Source organism: Schistocerca piceifrons, chromosome 1 (assembly GCF_021461385.2).
Source record: "Schistocerca piceifrons isolate TAMUIC-IGC-003096 chromosome 1, iqSchPice1.1, whole genome shotgun sequence".
NCBI classification, from domain to species: Eukaryota; Metazoa; Arthropoda; class Insecta; order Orthoptera; family Acrididae; genus Schistocerca; species Schistocerca piceifrons.
In genome coordinates, this window is record NC_060138.1 from 581,431,423 (window position 1) to 581,450,753 (window position 19,331).

Here is a 19,331-nt window from a genome sequence, read left to right on the forward strand (position 1 = left end):
GAATCTCAAGGAGCATATAATTATACTATTTGACCGAAAACTTCCGTTTTTTACCGATTTCTGCTGACTGAAGAATTGAACGAGTCGCGATGGAGGAGGAAGGAAGCGTAGATGGGCGGATGAGACATCTAATTTACTTGCATCTCCATCCTGTACTTATACTCATCCCAAGTCTAGATTGGTACGATCTGATGTGTAAATAAAAACGACTGAAGAATAGGCCCTACATAGCTGCTGATAATATTGCGGCAGTTTAGTCGTTGTGTCGAAAGTTGAATGCTCGTGTAAACGAGTGCTCTACCTTTTGTCATCGACTAAGCGTCTCGTATCGTAAGACCACAGGAAGTTGGCTTGAATTACTTGTTTGGTATTGTACTGTTATTTTAGCGTGAATAAAACCCTGACATTCACTGAAGCGTTGATAAAGTGTTACGTTCCTTAGCTAATCCCTTTGCTAAACTTTTAACCCTTGCAGTTCACTGGACAGTAATATTCGAAGACGCCGCATTAGCCGCTATCTTTTTTCAATAACGGCCTTGCAGACACCTCCTTTTCTCATTGTTCTTTTTAGTACTTCATCATTTATTGATTTACCTGTCCACTTAATTTACGACATTCTTCGATGGCACCACATTTAAATAAGCCGCTCTCTTCGTCCAGTAACGGTCTTCCAGATACCTTCATTTCTTATTGTTTCTTTTTAGTACTTCATCATTTATTGATTTACCTGTCCAGTTAATTTACGACATTATTCGATGGCACCAAATTTGCGTGGGGCATGGATGTGTGTGATGTCCTTAGGTTAGTTAGGTTTCAGTTGTTCTAAGTTCTATGGGACTGATTACCTCAGAAGTTAAGTCCCGTAGTGCTCAGAGCCATTTGAACCTTTTTTTTTAGATTTAAACACTCTAGTGGATCTATGCCATCGCGTCACTGCTTAAGCCCATCGGTACGTCGTAACTTTCTAATACGTTCCCCGTGATACCCTCTCTTCGTTGGTTGCAACGTATGTGCACCGTAGGAAGAGAGAGAAAGATTTTAGTAGTCTGCAGCTGTGGGGTTGAATATGGACCGTGCCCGCATAGATCAGCTGTCCGTGAAAGCAAGGACGCGAATTCAAGTCATCACTAGAAACACAGTTTTAACCTGTCAGTGAGTTCCCAAAACTATCCTGTACTTTGTAAAGACATACAGCTACATAAGGGAGCTCAGGAGAAGCAATATATCTTAACTGGTGAAAGGTGGCTACACTGAGCCACAGCGCCAGAGATTGCGCCAAAGAGTATTATTCAGCCGCCTCCACTGGCAGTGCTTGGGGAGAACTCGTAGTAGTCAGTGCTTGTTGAGAACTCGTGGTAGTAAGTGCTTGTTGAGATGTCGTAGTGGCGAGTCGGTGCGGAGAGATTGTAATGTTTAGAGTGCTTTTCATCAATATAAACGAAGGTAAAAAAAAATTTCTTTTCTCTCTCATTATTTCAGCGTCCTGAATAATGCGTCATTACAGGTTCAGTCAACAAAGCATCTGGCGTGTGTTCTTGTATTAGAGTGTAATTCTGGGTTTCTTGCACAATTATAGTATTTCTAATTTTTTTTCTATCACGTCAGTATAAATGGTATTTGAAATTTCTTGTCTTGTTGAAGAAGAACCGTGCCAGATGTGTACGTTGAGTCACACTCCCACACACAGAACAATTACACTTGTGCTTTGGTTTCGTAGGTTTTATAGTTGCTGGGGACTTAATTAATTAATTGTGTTAACAGGAAATTTTCATTTCATTCTTTGTTGTTCTATGCAGTGAGATTGCGTACTAAAACTAGTCAGGGCCAACCGTTTACGACACAGCGTAATCGAACTTATAGCCACCAAAATTAAAAATGATTTTCAAATTTAATAATAATTAAGCCCCCATGCACGTGGCTATTCTTTGCATCTGTCAAAACAACTCTTCGACTATCAATCTATGTAGAGAGTAAGTAAACAATAACCGGATATGAGTATTTTACCTAAATGTGATTTCGGAAATTACCGTTTGGACTTACTGTACCTTCAGCAGCATTCATTCCTAGCTTAAATGAAATTTTACCTGTTTATCTTCGTGACAATATTACTTCATATGTTGACGATATTCTTATTGCTAAACGTTCTTGGAGTGAGCACAACAATATTTTGGATTCATTATTACGTATTTTTGCATGAGTTGGCATTACAGTGAACTTGGAAAAATCTGAATTTGGTCGTTCTCAGGTGAAATTTCTCGGTCACATTATTTCTACAGAAGGTATTCTTCCTGATCCGGAGAAACTAGATGCTATTCAGTTCGCAATGACATTCTTTTTAAACGAAAATCGCTCGACGACTCTGTTTGGTTAGTTTGTATTCCTGATGAGTGGGTTAATAAGCTGATTTGGTACACGCATTTCAGTTATGCACACTTTGGTCCCAGAAAATGCTTTCATAAATTACGGGAAAATCGCTACTTCAGTAATATGGAAAAACGTATTCGATCTGTTCTGGCCAAATGCAAATTATGTCAAAAGGCTAAGCCGCCAACAATTTCTCACAGAGCACCGTTGTTTCCTATCATTCCAGCGAAATTAAAGGACATGGCTGCAGTTGATTTGTTCGGTCCAGTGGTTCGATCTACTAATGGTTATGCGTACATTTTCGTAGCAGTGGAGTTGACATCAAAATATGTGTGTTTTACACCGTTACGCAAAGCAACAGCTCGTTCAGTATCTAATGCTTTCATTAACCATTTTCTTAAAGAAGTTGGTCATGTTGATAAGGTTATATCAGATAATGGATCACAGTTTCGCTCTAAAATTTGGCTTCGTACTCTACGGCGTCGTAAAATTAAACCAATTTTCATTTCACTTTTTCACCCTCAATCTAACGCTTCAGAGAGATGGATGAAGGAAATCAATAAATTGTGTCGTCTTTATTGTCATCAGAATCACAGAACTTGGGATCAGTATCTTCATATTTTTCAAAACATTCTGAATGAACTTCCTAATGACTCAACTTCTTTACCGCCTATACTGATATTAAAAAACAAAGCACCGACAAATCGCATATCTGAAATCGTTCCTTTTCCGCCTTTACGGAAACTGCGGCATTCTGAAGTTGTCAACCTGGCTCTACAAAATATTGCATCTGCGGCTGCTAGAAGAGAGAAATCAGCTAAACATCCTGGTCGTTTAAAAATCTTGTCAGTTGGTCAGAAGGTGTTAATTAAGTCTCATCGTTTGTCTCACAAAGGAAAAGGCTTGTGTCGCAAATTTTTTCTGCTTTATAACGGTCCATATAGAATTCGCAAAATTATACATGATAACACTGTCGAAGTAGAAACTCTTAAATCACGACGCTCTAAGGGAATACATCATATATCAAACGTTAAAATTTTTGTGGAATGACATACTTGTGAGAAACTAACAGCTACATGTAAACACGCAGAGAGTACAAGGATACCGCCCTGTGTTTTGGCGGCGGCACATACTCAAAGCAACAGTCAAGTCTGCGCGCCGCACAAGGCAGTCGTTGACCGCAAACAATTGCTTCCTACGTCACGCGCCAACAGCTGATCGAGCGCTCAGTGCGAATGCACTGATAGCCGTAAACAAATACACAGTCTAATTTCTCCGACTAAATTCAGTATAAAGCTATAGTGACTTGATGAATTATGTTATTAACATTCAGTATTTCTCAGGATACGGTTGTATAAAATATTTAAGAACTTCAGGTAAATTCTGTGTGTCTCCGACGCTAAGACGACTTGCTATCGAGAAAATTTCAGGAAGAATGTAATTTCGAAGAAGAAACTAATATACTAAAAAGGTAACTATTAATTGAGTTTATTTTTCAGGTAACATATTTACACTTAGGTACGTACTTTAGACGTAATTTGCTGCTCGCAATTACGTGATTCATACTTTGTGCTAATTTCATGTTCTATGAATTTCCTTGTGAAGCGACGTGCTTGCGTACATTTGCTGATTTTTGTCAATGTTTTATTAATGAACAGGGTTGTTATTTATATATATTATGCATCGCTTTGCTGCACTGCTTTTTTACTGATGTCATTTTTTTTAATTATGTGCCTGCTGTGCTTATTTATTTAAATTATAATTGTCACCTGATTAATTGTGCTGATGTGGTTATGTATGTAAGTTATACTTTGTGATTTATCTGCTTGCGCCTTCATGTTTACTTATTAAGATTACATATGAACATTTATTTTCTTATGCTGATATGATGCTAATGACCTGTTTATTATGTTAAATAACATATTTGCTGCCTTGCTTATGGATTGCATATTTACACATTTCTGTTTTGTTATCATAACTACTCTTAATTTGGTATATAGAAATGCTGATATACTGTGTATGAACATAGAGTTTAGGTCACATTATGGTATTAATTATAGATTGTTCGCTAGGCAGAGCCTCGTTGTAAGAATTGTGTTGCATCCACTTGTTGACATTCTGTTCTCTACTGGTATATTTACTCGCTATTGCATGTTTTGCTTACGCTCAGTGCCTTATATATTTAAGATAAGAAAATGAACTGCTATAATTCGACGAACGACATTAGTACAAGAAACTTCATAGAAGTCACATGAGCTGAGGTTTCATGGAAGCTGTATAAATTTATGCTAATGGGAAGGAAGCTAACGACATGACATACCAAAACTAGGTTTAGACCATTGACAGTTATTACACTGCGTTTTTCGTGAGCAATTGAAAGGGTAAGTGACACTTGACACAAAAAAATACTCCACATGCTTGCTTCTGCCATAATTCTTGAAGTGGTGTACACGCTGTGAAATATTATGATCATTCACACTCCGTAATCGTACTTAATTACTGAGAGTTATTCGAACTCAAGACTGTTAGAGGTCATGTATGCATTTCTTTTGTTTATAATTTATAATGAGTAGAAGATTTGGGTCAGATGGATTACACAGAGGTTGTGTGTTGACAGTGTGTCTTCGGATTGTATGGGATGATGAGGTTTGCATTAGGATTTTATCTGTACTTGTTCGAGGAGACTGACTAGAGGAAAGAGTTGTTATGGAAATGAAATGATATTGGTAATAAGGTTTATATGTATCGACGTATTGAAGAGGTATTATTGAGGTATTATTGAGATTATGTGAAGTTGATGATTATTGGAGTTTTTGTGGACAAGAGGTAAGGTAAATGATATTGATGATAAGATTTATATGTATCGACGTAAGAGGTATTATTGAAGTATTGAGATTATGTGATGCTGATGATTACTGGAGTTTTGGTGGATAAGAGGTAAAGTAAGTGAGGTGCATATTTTTTTTGTTGGTCTATATGGAACAAGGAGGATGAAGATAGCAGACTAGAACACTAAAGTAGAAGGAAGATTGTCTACACACACTTTGTTAAGTCAATAAGCAGTACATATTTTTTTTTTTTTTTTTTTTGGAGAGAGGAAGTAATTGCATATCTTGGCTCACTGACAGTTGTTCAGCAACCGTACATTTTGATCTGGCTTGGCAAACATTGGTCTTGACGTGATGACTATGACGTTGACTTAACTATTATTGACTGTTATACATTGCTGCCACTACTACTTGATACACATGATGAACATCAAATTTTAACAGAATTGCATTTACACAGTTAACACTATTCAATTACACAGTAGTACTTAATGTGGATGAAAGATGAGTGAGTGTGTTTTGTGTGTTTTCCTTTCCTAATCCTACCCACCTATCTCCTAAATATTATTTTATTGTTTGTAGTGGCTTGCACTGACACCCATAAATATTATAGGTTTACTGATATTTGAGTATTTGTAATAGTTAATATGACAATTATCTGATATCATTTGTGTGTTTATTAGAATTTGTATGTTTAGTGAAAGAGCATTGTAAAAGCATTTGTATGTTCATTCAAACTATTGTTCATGCCCGAACTGTCTGATTAGTGATGGTGAATATTATGAACTGTTACCTGCACTTGTTCAACATTGATGTGTGACACTTAGAAATGTTTAATTTCCGCTGATGAACTGTGTGATTAGTGATAGTGGATATTATGGACTGTTACCTGCACTTTTTCAACATAATGGGTGCCACTTAGAAATGATTAATTTCCGCTGATGAACTGTGTGATTAGGATAGTGAATATTATGGACTGTTACTTGTACTTTTTCTACATGATTGGTGCCACTAGGACATGTTTAATTTCTGCTTATAAACTCTGATGAACAGTGTGATCAGTGATAGTGAATATTATGGACTGCTCTCTGGACCTGCTCATCATTGCTAAGTGGAACTGCTTCTACTGAAATGATGTCACTTGTTGCTGTCTGCACCTGCTCAACATTGCTGGGTGTCACTGATGGACTGTTTTTACTGAAATAATGTGACCTGTTGCTGTGTGCACCTGTTCAACATTACTGGGTGCCACTGATGAACTGCTTCTACTGAAATAATGTCACTTGTTGGTGTCTGCATCTGCTCAACGTTACTGGGTGCCACTGACGGACTGCTTCTACTGACATAATGTCACTTGTTGGTGTCTGCACCTGTTCAACATTGCTGGGTGCCACTGATGGACTGCTTCTACTGATATAATGTCACTTGTTGGTGTCTGTACCTGTTCAACATTGCTGGGTGCCACTAATGGAACTGCTTCTGCTGAATGATGTCACTTGTTGGTGTCTGCACCTGTTGACCATTTCTGGGTGCTACTGCTGGAACTAATTATTGAAAGCATTTTATGTGAACATTTGTATAAACTGATTTTTTGTGTATTGTGTAAACTATTATGTAAAGTCACATGTATGAAAGAATTTGTATTGCTTACTGTATTTTATATATTATGTTATTGAAAGGTCAGTGCAAAGCCAAAATTTTATCTAATTATGTGATATTTAGGTATTAATATTATCTTTTATTTTTGTCTGTATTTTTGTGGGCGAATTTGGTGGTATTTTCACCACCAATGCTGGCAAAAATACCATCAAATTCTGGCCCGTGGAGGAGGGGCATATGAAAGGTGGCTACACTGAGCCACAGCGCCAGAGATTGCGCCAAAGAGTATTATTCAGCCGCCTCCACTGGCAGTGCTTGGGGAGAACTCGTAGTAGTCAGTGCTTGTTGAGAACTCGTGGTAGTAAGTGCTTGTTGAGATGTCGTAGTGGCGAGTCGGTGTGGAGAGATTGTAATGTTTAGAGTGCTTTTCATCAATATAAACGAAGGTAAAAAAAAATTTCTTTTCTCTCTCATTATTTCAGCGTCCTGAATAATGCGTCATTACAGGTTCAGTCAACAAAGCATCTGGCGTGTGTTCTTGTATTAGAGTGTAATTCTGGGTTTCTTGCACAATTATAGTATTTCTAATTTTTTTTTTCTATCACGTCAGTATAAATGGTATTTGAAATTTCTTGTCTTGTTGAAGAAGAACCGTGCCAGATGTGTACCATGAGTCACACTCCCACACACAAAACAATTACACTTGTGCTTTGGTTTCGTAGGTTTTATAGTTGCTGGGGACTTAATTAATTAATTGTGTTAACAGGAAATTTTCATTTCATTCTTTGTTGTTGTTCTATGCAGTGAGATTGCGTACTAAAATTAGTCAGGGCCAACCGTTTACGACACAGCGTAATCGGACTTATAGCCACCAAAATTAAAAATGATTTTCAAATTTAATAATAATTAAGCCCCCATGCACTGGTTAGGAAAGCCTCGAATGGAAGAATATGTAGCGCTGCCTGTCCTAGCCAGTGATATAATGGTCGACACAACGCAAGAGGTTCATGCTGCTTTCTAACCATCTTATTTTCTTACCTTAATGAGAAGCGGGACCACTCTACAACTCGCCAAATTAGCAATGCCGCAGTAGACACATTGTGAGGAGCGACAGCTACACCTTTCCGACACATTCACCTTTCTATAAATTCTCCAGAGACGCACGCTTCCGTCAGAAGCCATGCGGCACACAGTGAGTCAAGGCTACAGACGAGCTCTTCCCGCTGTGCCACGGTGCCGTGACGTCGTTCCGCAAGTGTGAGGCAGCGCTCACTATGTGTGGCTGATGAGCAGCTGCTCGGAACACGCACGACACTACAAATACACACTGACTTCCCTGCGTGCGGTTCTCCCGGTGACGATGGTGAACGAAAACTATCGATCTCTCAGAACATTTTTAATACTCAGTACCCATTATTGTTTCTCAACTTACCTCTGTCTCTGTTACATTAATGTGACACAGGTGACATGTACATACCGGGAATGGCTGGGATGATGTCACCACCACTCAGTTCCTCGGGAAACTGTTTTGTGACTGTGATTGTTATGTGTTGGCTCTGCGTCACCTCGTCTACTGATCAGATATGGTTTATGGCGTGGTCGTTCTCAAAATAACTGCCTGAGGTACCAGCCAAAGTTTTCTGGACCGCACGATACTTCGACAATTTAACTTGCCGTCACCTGCAGCCGACTGTGGAGACGGAACTGTCCCCAGGATCTCCGCTTCCTTTAGTCCTCTCTCCCGAGTCTCTGAAATACCTGAACGGAACAACAGGCTGCTTGGCGAAATAATGCAGTTCCACGACGACTTTGTCACATATACCTAAGATACCTGAAGATGTTATACACGTTAAGTTTCCCGCTAGATTGCAATTGTGCCAGTCGGCAACGCGAAACTTTGACATTCGCATTTTACAGCCGTTCTCTTAACAATTGAGCTATAGCATCATAACCCACATGCGACATGTAATTTATCTGTGCCTTATAAATCATAAAAATTCTCTAGAGAGCCTCTCCGAGTATCAGTTGGTAGGAGGGTTTTCTTTAATTTTCATCACTGACATGATATTTTCATTATACAGCATTGGTAACGGAAATATAATTTCTGGAAGCCGTACCGTGAATGAAGTTCAAACAGAGACTGTAGCTTTTCGATCGGTCTTCCCTGCCACAAAAGTTATTATACAGATGCAGTCACCCATCCAAACATCCATCACGTGCAAGTGCATAAAGATGAACACGTATGGACCCTCTGAGAAAGCACACGACAAGCGTCGTTTCCCATTCTTCCTCACTCCGCCTTTATACCCCTAGTCGTCAGCTGGACTTCGAACTCTAATCTTCCTTCCTCCTTCTTCACAGACTGTTTTTCTATTGCTACAATTTCCAAGAATCACTAATCACCTTAGCAATCAATTAATTCATGAAATCTGTTTTTCCACCACTGGTTGTTGTTCTGCAATTGTTATTGTTGTTGTAATTACTTTTGCCGTTATTATGATGTTACATTAACTCGTTATTTACCATTACGGACAGGAAACTGTTGAGATTAGCGCTTATCACTGGAACAAACAAACGAGCTGAACAAGGAGGCAAAATGCAACAGCGTGCTAATCAGTCAAGCTGCATTTGGTTTACAGCGGATCTTCTGCACCCGATTAAACGATTTCTACTATTTTTCCTGTTTTCACTTCAGGGATCAATACAGAAACGACTTTAAAGTAAACAACAAATTATGGTATGCCATTGGTGCCTCAAACCAGCGATGTACAAACCGGTTCATGGGAAGTTATCTGTACATTGTAGCGATCATTTGTACTAACGGCAACAGAACATTTTAGCTTGCAGATACAATATCTGAGTTACGTTTCTGTGTGCTGGCGAACGAGGAAGAACATGTAGTGTGACTTGCCATTATGTTTTAGTCACTTTGCGATACTGGAATCCAAAAAAATTGACTTCTTTGGACGTCATATTAGCCTTATGCTAATGTGGCAATTCCGGTATTTGAAGTGTTGTAGAAGTACGGCATGTATCAGGACAAGTTCTTTGGTACCCAGATGGGTACCCGTTGGGTGTTGCAGCACTGGTTATCTTCGGGATTGTACAGATGATATTCTTCCGAAAGTCTGACGGTATATCTCCAATCTTACAGATTCTACAAACCAACTTGAATAGTCGTTTGGTTGTTACTCAGTCCAATGATTTTAGAAATTCCGAAGGAATGTTACTATTGAGTTCCGCCGTATTTGATCTCAAGTTTTCGAAAGCTCTGTGAAACGCTAATACTGTATCTCCTATAACTTCCATATCGACTCCCATTTCTTCTTCTGTCACGTCATCAGAGAATTTATACCGTCATAGAGGCCCCAATGTATTCTCTCCCTCTACCTGCCCTCTCCTCTGCGTTCAACAGCGGAATCCCAGCATTAACGTCTTTATTTTCTGTATCTTCACGCCAAAACTGTCGCAATTTATTTCGTAAGATGTCTCGCTAACTCACCGTTGCCTGCCTGTAGGGTGTACTAACATCCACTGAAACTAGGTCTCGTCAGTGAGTATTACAGAAAACTGTTAGGAAAATTGTAAAATGCTTACGGATTTTGTGAATAAGCAGTAGGACCACATATATTATGAAAGAAATGTAAATCAACAGGGTGCTGCGTAGGACGCTATTTCTATGCCAATATCACCTTTTTTTTTATTTTAACGAAGCCCCTAGTCGTTTCAGCTTGCCGCATACAGCGAATAATGTGATAAATTTTCACTTTGTGTGAGTCATAGTTAATAATCATTCAGACTTTGTGACGCGAATCGCGAACAATTGGCATGTTTTGTATTATATTCCATATAGAGTGGAAAATGATTTGTGCGTTGAAAGCAAGTAGTTAGTCGATAGACTTGTATGAACAGGTTTTAATATTCAGTTAGCTGCGAAGTTCTGGCAGATACAGACGCACTTATTTTCGCGGAAAACTGGAAATACAGCACGAGTGTCGCAACCACCTTCGCTTCTGTCGTCCTGTTTCAGGGAGTGCGTTTCTCAGTATCCTTGCTGTTGTGAACTGCGATTTATTACGGATGTGAGGTCCCGATTCGCATATGCGGGACACAGCGCGAACGAGTGTTTACGTTTTGTTACTGCAGCACAAATTAAATTTTCTTCCAACTACCCAAAAACATTTAATTTCCCAAGCGTTACAGTGTACGTAATTTTTTGAAAGAGATCAGTTTTCGTTAAAACTCTCAGTATATTTAAGGGACATCCGCGACGTGTTTTTTATGCTTCTTTAACATAAGTACACACTTGTATACAGAATCGAGATTTTGTCTAGAGACAATGTAGAAGGACTTTCTACAGACATGTAGGGAGCAATGTTTGTACACAATCTAGATACTTTGTCTCATGTACACACCTGAATAATTTGTACCTCGATATTTGCTAAATATTGCTGACCTTGTTGGGATCGCGCCTCGTGCATTGACAATAATGCATCGTGAAAGAAATCGATAGAGCAGACGTTGGTGAAAACGTGAACTGTTAGCACCGAGTGGCCTAGTTTTGACAGGAATTTACCTTCAACTTTCAAAGCAGAAGGCGTCACTCAATGAGACTTAATTTTTTTGACAAGTTGCTTGATAATCAACCTCTTCTCGTTGCAATTTTTGTATGCGAAATTACATTCTTGCCACAAACATGGTCCAAAGTGAAAATCTTCAGTCTGGTGCAACACTTTCTCCGCTAGCCCCATCTTGATATGTGGTGTTTAACAATAAGAAAAAACAAAACGAATAAAAAAAACCGACGAAGCGTTTTTCACGGCGCAACGAAAATAACTACAGGCTATGTCTACCGTCGCGTCCACACCACAAAATGTTGCGCACGCTGTTTAGAAATTGTCTGATGTCTCCCATTTCGAACGGGAGCCAAATGTTCTGCGATTTTGTTGCTAATGCCCGTCTATAGACAAGAAATGTCTGTCAGTTGTCTATATACAACACCGCTCTATTGTTTATACAGACTGTCTAGGTACAAAAATCGCACGATTTTGTATACTAGGGTCTTCAAGGCCTCACATCACCATACATTATTTTCTCTTCAAATTTAGGTCACATTCACTAATTAGGTAGATGTAAGGCTTATTGTTAGATTTCGACAACATATTTACAAATTTATTTGTTTCTGAAACATAGAGTCGAGAAAAATACGTAATCTGGATAGAGAAGGGGATACTCAGGAAATTGAAAAACTCTTATTGGTTTATTTATTCGCAGGCCAGCACTATTTTGGGGATATTAAACATACATAGGAATATTGAAGAACTTTACATAAAAGAGTTTCTGCCTACCACAAAAAAGGGACCATAGTGTCCTACGTGCCGAAAGCTAAGAAGATTAGCAGCTTGATTTCCAGCTTACTTTTTGATAGGGCGATTGATGAGAGATCAACGAATGGAATAAAAACTGGTTTGATATCGCTATACAGTAAAACCAAATTCGGAATTGATACTGTAGAAAAGATGTCTTCAGGATATAATTATATAAGATGGCCAACGGTTATAGTTTATTCGACACTGGAAGTCACAGGAATAAATAAGTTAAAATATTCTGGAAACTGAAACGGTGTGCTGAGACGTTGAGATTTTCTTCGAGCTCGAGGAAAAGAATTGGTTCAAGACCACTGGCAAGGCAGAATAATTTCAAGTCTAGTTACCTTTATCTCTGTCATCTACGGTTGGTGAAGTTCTAGGAATTATTGAAGGAAGTATAGAATTGACAATCTGTGAGGTAAACAGTGTCAAAAGGAAAATAAATTTCGAATAACAAGATAGACGTGTGATTCATGTGGTGCTTATATCTGGTTGCAGCGTCGTACTTTTCTATTGAGAAACTACCAATAGGGCACTTTTTATCTCTGTGAATAATCAGAACTTCTTATGGGCTCAAAAACAGTGTAGCAAATGCTGATTTTGTCCATTCCTGTTTGCTGTACTTTGTAAAGAGGGAATTGTTATTGAAGATTGTGAAAGTTAACTGTATTGCTTTCTTCTGTTCAAGACTACGTTCATCTACCATACAGTGTTATTTAAGCAGAAACAAAAACTGCATCTCAGAGATGCTCCACTAGCAGTGCTATTGAGCAGGAGGAGCGAGTAACTGAATGTTGAGAGCTTATGTTTGAGGTACGGATCAACATTTGGCGTGGCGTACCATGGGGGTTCCCAGAGTAGGAAAGAGGGATCCTTGAGAAAGAAATTGCGCGCGGCAACCTTAGAAATAATGCGCATTTCTCATTGTATGGGTTTTCCAGCAAGATGTAAGTTTTATTTGATTTTTGATGTTCTCTAAGCCCACAAACATTTATTTATCAAATCACGGACCATCTGTTCGGTACTTTTTGTGAAACTGAATGAAGATCGAACATAAACCGTTTATTTAATTTTGGGACAGAAAGGTAAAAATCGGTGAGAACATCTGATTACTAAACGACTATCCTCGTGCACAGTCACTGGCTCCAGCTGCAGGTTGCCTATGTAACTGCTACCATGGGCAACAAAAAACTGATTTTCAGTGTTGTATATGATTACTGACCAGACTTAAAAATTTAGAATGCTGTCGTATTCTATTCATTAAGAGGCACAGTCTTACCTTAAACAGAGTAAGAAAAATATTTTTTTAGTAACTATGTACTCCCTGCATACAAAAACCCAGAGTTTCTTCATCCAGTATTTGAAAATGAGAGCAGTTATTGACTTCCAAGAAACTTTACACGTAATTTCAAACATTTACGAAACTTTTCGTCGCTTAAATCCCCCACAAAATGACGAAAGGAAAAAAGTTTATCGCACGCTACATTTTCGCTGTTCACGCAGAAGACTTCAGCATCATCAATGTTTTAATTTATTTCTCCTTTCCTCCTCACTCTACAGCAGATTATTTTGAAGACTGTATCCACGTATTCCACTGAATGTCCTTGAAAATTATATCATTGTACGACTTATATTTCAGGAATTATCACATCATAAACATTGAGACGTCTGACAATCTACCTTTTGTTTAAAACGCAGCGCATATTACCCAGACAGTACTCACCCCCTGTTTGATTATGAGAGCGCTATGAGACTGCCAACAAAATTTAAACATAATCAAATCTTTTTTAAATTTTATCATTAAATGCTTAACGTCAAGTATTTAACGCATCAACGCATTTCTAAAGTAGTCGGCAGTCTGAAGACTTTTTATCATGGGTTCTCGATTTTTTAAAGCTTCTGGGGTTTGTTCGTGTAATTCTAAAGATTAATCAAGGTTCTACTGTTGAAATAATTTTTAATCACGAAAAGCTGTTGCTTTTGTATTAAAATTTACTGGGTAATGTAGATTAGATATCAATTCGAAGAAAGCCTCTGTAGTCCGGAGAAGCAGATGGATACAAATGCCTTTGTAACTAACATGTTTCAAATTTGAAGATTACTTGAAGAACTAGCAAGATAAAAAAAATGGCTCTGAGAACTATGGGACTTAACTTCCGAGGTCATCAGTCCCCTAGAACTTAGAACTACTTAAACCTAACTAACCTAAGAACATCACACAAATCCATGCCCGAGGCAGGATTCGAACCTGCGACTGTAGCGGTCGCGCGGTTCCAGACTGTAGCGCCTAGAACCGCTCGGTCACCCCTGCCGGCTAGCAAGATAGGTCACACTGCTCCACCATGACCCAAAGGGCCGCTGGAGTGTCGGGCGATTTTTTGTAGGAGTACATCTCCTCTTCTCTTGATCACAGTGATGGTTACGGTCACAAGAGATCTGCAGAAAACCACATCCTGGATGTTACCATACGCTGATGATGTGCTGTTGTCTCTGAAGGTAAGACTGATTTGCAATGGCAAGTTCAAGCCTGGAATGATCATCTTGCAGAGGTAGGCCTAGGACTCAACATAAAGTAAACGGACCACCTCACCAGATCTAAATGACCTGGGTACCAACAACAAGGACTTTTAGGTACCTAGACTCTAAATTGCTGCTGATGTAAATCTCAGCGCAGAAATCTCTAACCACGTGACCAGCACATGGCTCAGAAAGCGTTCTGTGGCTGGTGTACTCTGTACCCAGAAGATTCCAGACAGGATCAAGTCGTAAGTGTACTGATCTGTAACCGTTCAGTTACTCAACGAAATAAGTGGAACATCGACTTTCTGTCATGGAAACAAAGGTGCTCAGGTGGATATCTAGATTAACACATCACAATCATTTCACAGATGATGAAGTTCGTTAAGTTCATGGAGTAGCACCAACAGTAGACAAGATGAGAGAAAGCCGTCTCGAAGTTCATGGAGTAGCACCAACAGTAGACAAGATGAGAGGAAGCTGTCTCGATGGTGTGGGCATGTTGTTGGAGCAGACACAATAACAGTGACAAAGAGGGGTTTTAATCTGAGAGTAAATGGCAAACAGTCAGTACGTCGACCTAGGCATCGGTAGCCAGACACCCTTCACGAACATCTCAAGATCTCATGCCTGCATCCTGATCAGGCGCAAATCCGGATAAAATGGGGCTAGAGAGCCAAAGCAGCGGACTCGCTCAAGATCCGGGACAGAAAAGGAAGAAAAAGAAGAAGAAGCAACAAAATTTCAGTCTTTCGTGGTTTTTTCCGAATCGTTATGATCAAAAATATTGCTGGTGCTAGAGTCTGCAATACGGAAGCCATGTGTGAAAATCGGAAGCAGTTGCGTGTGTAGATGAGAGCTCGTTTCGCTCGGCTAGAAAGAACGGACGGTCTTGGGCTGGCTGACGTAACTAGTCAGTCCAGATCGGTAGATAGGCGTGAGAGATGACTTCCTTGGCTACGGCAATTCCAGTGTGCTGGTCGAGTTTGGTGTGAACAGTTTTGACGATGGTATCGGGTGAGAAGCTCTCTTCTCAGAGTGCAGAGTTTTAGGCTTCCTGCGATAGAAAACGCTTTTAGAATTTGATGAGCGGGTTTTCGATCAGCACGTTAGCATTGTGAACGCGTAAACAGCCGTTTTAGTACTGAAACATAAAATTGAACTGATAGATATTTTGGAACTATGCTTCGCGAAAGCGCGGAATTGTCTGAATAGTAACGAGTTTATAGCAACCTTCACTTTAAATATTAATGTAGAGAGTTATTCTGCGTCTAATGCGAAATTTCGCATGGGAGGTACGTACCAGGGCTAAACAGTATTAGTGTTATGTTCAGCAGTGCAAGCAAGCTAAGTTTCTTTAGCGAGTATTGTACGGTCTACAAATGAACTTTATTGGTTCAGAAATTTTACGTGATCGAGGAACGAACTTCATTATCTGACCTAGTAGAAGATTTGCTACCGTATCTCTTTATTAACGCATGAAATATACAATTCATTGTAAAGGACGTGATCTTACGGCAGTCCTTTTCTGTAATTGTTTTATTTACAACGAAATTATTTCATCACTTCATTAGAGATTCAATAGCGGAAATGGCTTTAAGTAGTCATTTTCAGGAATTTCTATCTAACACGTGCGACATTCACGTTCAGCTAAGGGGAGTGCAGAAGCAGAAAAGACGGCCGAGCAAGTTAAGGCAAGCCACCAAACAGTGCACGGCTGGATGGTACCTTGTACTGCTGCTAGTCTTTGTGATTCCGTATGAACCCTGATTTATCTTGTCTTTGCGGTCCTTACGCGAGATGTATGTTGGTGCCAGTAGCATCGTTCTGCAGTTGGTTGCAAATACCTGCTGTCTAAATGTTCTCGAGAACCTTTCCTTCCCTGTAGGGATTCCCAAATGTTCATGGGGCAGTTCCGTAGTACTCGTGTGTTTGTCCAACCTACGGGCAAAAAATCTACCAGCACGTCTCTGATTTGCTTCGATGTATTCCTTTAATTTGAACTGGTGCGTATTCCAAACATTCGAACAGTACTAAAGAACAGGTCGCAAAATTGTTCTGTGCAGTTGATACTTTATAGCTGAAATACACTTTCCTAGTATTCTCCCACGTTACAGAAGTCGACCATTTGCGTTCCCTACAATCACCCTTACGTGCTCGTTCCATTTAACGTAGCTTTGCAACGTCACGCCTAGGTGTAAAATCCACGCGACTTTGTGAAGCGGTACACTACGTGTATAGCAGTCGAACGATGTAGTATTGCCTGCATTAATTTACATTTTTCCACATTTACAATAACCTGCCATTCTTCATAAGGATGATTCAGCTGAACAGACATTTGGCTGTCCGACGGACGAGTTACGTAACTCAGAATTCGATAATATAAATGCACTGCAGAAAAAAAATGCAACACCCGCTACGACAAGGCCATTTTATTGACAATTGGGGGTGACAGTTCATCACTGTAGGAGTCTGTGATAACAAATTCAGACCAAACGAAGCACACGTGACAGTAAAGGGTGCGAAGTTGTACACAGCGTACCTCGGTCTGCCGGCCACACACGATTACGCGTGTGTTCTTGTACGCAGACGATCATAAATGAGTCGATAGACTGTCCCGAGGATCCTGAGCCTTTTGTTACAATGGTTCTTTCAGGCGCTGGAGGACGAGTAAGTACCCACTGCATCATGCCCCATACGTCTTCAGCCGTCGATAGATCTTGTGAAAATGGTGACCCGGGCAGTTGTTGTACATCACGAAGAGCACACTGTGTTGCTGCCGCCGTATGTGGACTTCCATTATTGTGCTGAAAAAGCACGTCACCTTCCTGTTGAAGAATGACAGTAGCACAAGGATAACAGCCTGTGTGATGTAGTGCAGGTTGCTTGCTTTGCCCTGCAGAAACACCAAATGTGATAGCACAGTTGACTGTTAGCCCCACACACAATGAAGCCTGCGAAGGGAGCTGTGTGTCGTGGGCGAATGCACTGTGGACTAGGCCGCACACCAGGTCTACGCCATACACGAATACAGGCAGAATCTACTCTCATCATTCTGGATAGCTGGCCGTTGTGGCCGAGCGATTCTAGGCGCTTCACTGCGGAACCGCGCTGCTGCTACGGTCGCAGGTTCGAATCTTGCCTCGGGCATTGATTTGTGTAATGTCGTTAGGTTAGTTAGGTTTAAGTCGTTCTAAGTCTAGCGGACTGATGACCTCAGATGTTAAGTCTCATAGTGCTCAGAGCCATTTGAACCATTCAGGATAACAGAGAGCCATTCCACTGCCAGGTTGGCATGGCGATAGTAGCCTGAACAGAGGAACACGTGATGTTAATCGTGCTGGAGGCAGACGATTCGCTATGGTCCCTTATGATACAGCAGGGGCAACATGTGCCTCGATCTCCTCCCTGGATGAAGTTCGATCAGCCACCGCTGCTTGCACATTGCGTCGATCTCCACGTGCGTCTGTACTATATGGACGTGGTCTGCATGTGTGAGAATGTTCCACAAACCACTGTTGAAAGCAGTGACACACCACCGATACGTTGTGCCCAGTACGTGAAGCAATGCATCGATACAACTATTCACCATTCCACAGGCTTACAATGAGACCCCCTTCAGATGGCTGAAGCTATTCATCAGGAGTATGTACCCGTCGGTGGCCCATGGTTGCAGCTTGGAATGAATGTTGCAAACGCTGTTCACCTCTAATCTCAGCACAGCTACTGCCTGCACAGTCAAAATAGAGTGTAGACAGAGTGTAGACAGAACCATCTGATCGCCGATGGGAGTGAAAAATTAATCACTAACACAGTCATACCTCGGTATTCACATGTGGTATGGTTGTAATTCAAGTGCAGCTACTCACAGAGATCCAGTGTAGACTTTAATTATCGTACAGCAGTGAAACTTCGTAGATTTTCTAATGCCTTAATGCGGAACCGATTTACGCTGAAGAAAAAATTTGTTCCAATTTTGATCTTCAGGTGCAAATTTGGTGGCGTGAATGCAAAAAATACTATACAATGTTTCCATATGTAATGGATTAGGAACGGGACGTGTGCAGTAAAAGTCAAACTAGTGAGAAAAGGGCATCAAGCTGATTTTATTATAAACCACAGCTGTCACAGTTTATTCAATATGAGCGTTGGATACGTCGACGAGATGCCGTGCAGCCCCATATTTGCACTGGTGACCAAAATTGGAACGATTTTTTTCCAGAGTAAATCGGTTCCGCTTAAGTATGTCTACCAAATTTCGCTGCTATACAATAATTACAGTCAACACTGTACCTCCTTGAGAAGCTGAACATTAATTATAACCAACCGTTGTTATACACTGATGGCACTGAAACCAGCGTATAAATATAAACATCACAAAATGAGGACCGTTAGTGGAAAATTCCAAACTGTTCTACAATTCTATGGTATACATGGAATAGCATATGAGTGGTTTAAGTCATACCTACAGAAACGGAAGCAAAAAGTTTCCTTATATGGGTCAAGTGATTTAAATAAGTTTGCCACTTTATCTAACTAGGGTGAATTACATTAGGTGTTCCACAGGGATCAATCTTGGGTCCCCTTCTGTTCTTGGTATACTGTATGTGAACGACCTCCCTTCATATCTGAAACAGGAAGCTGAACTGAATCT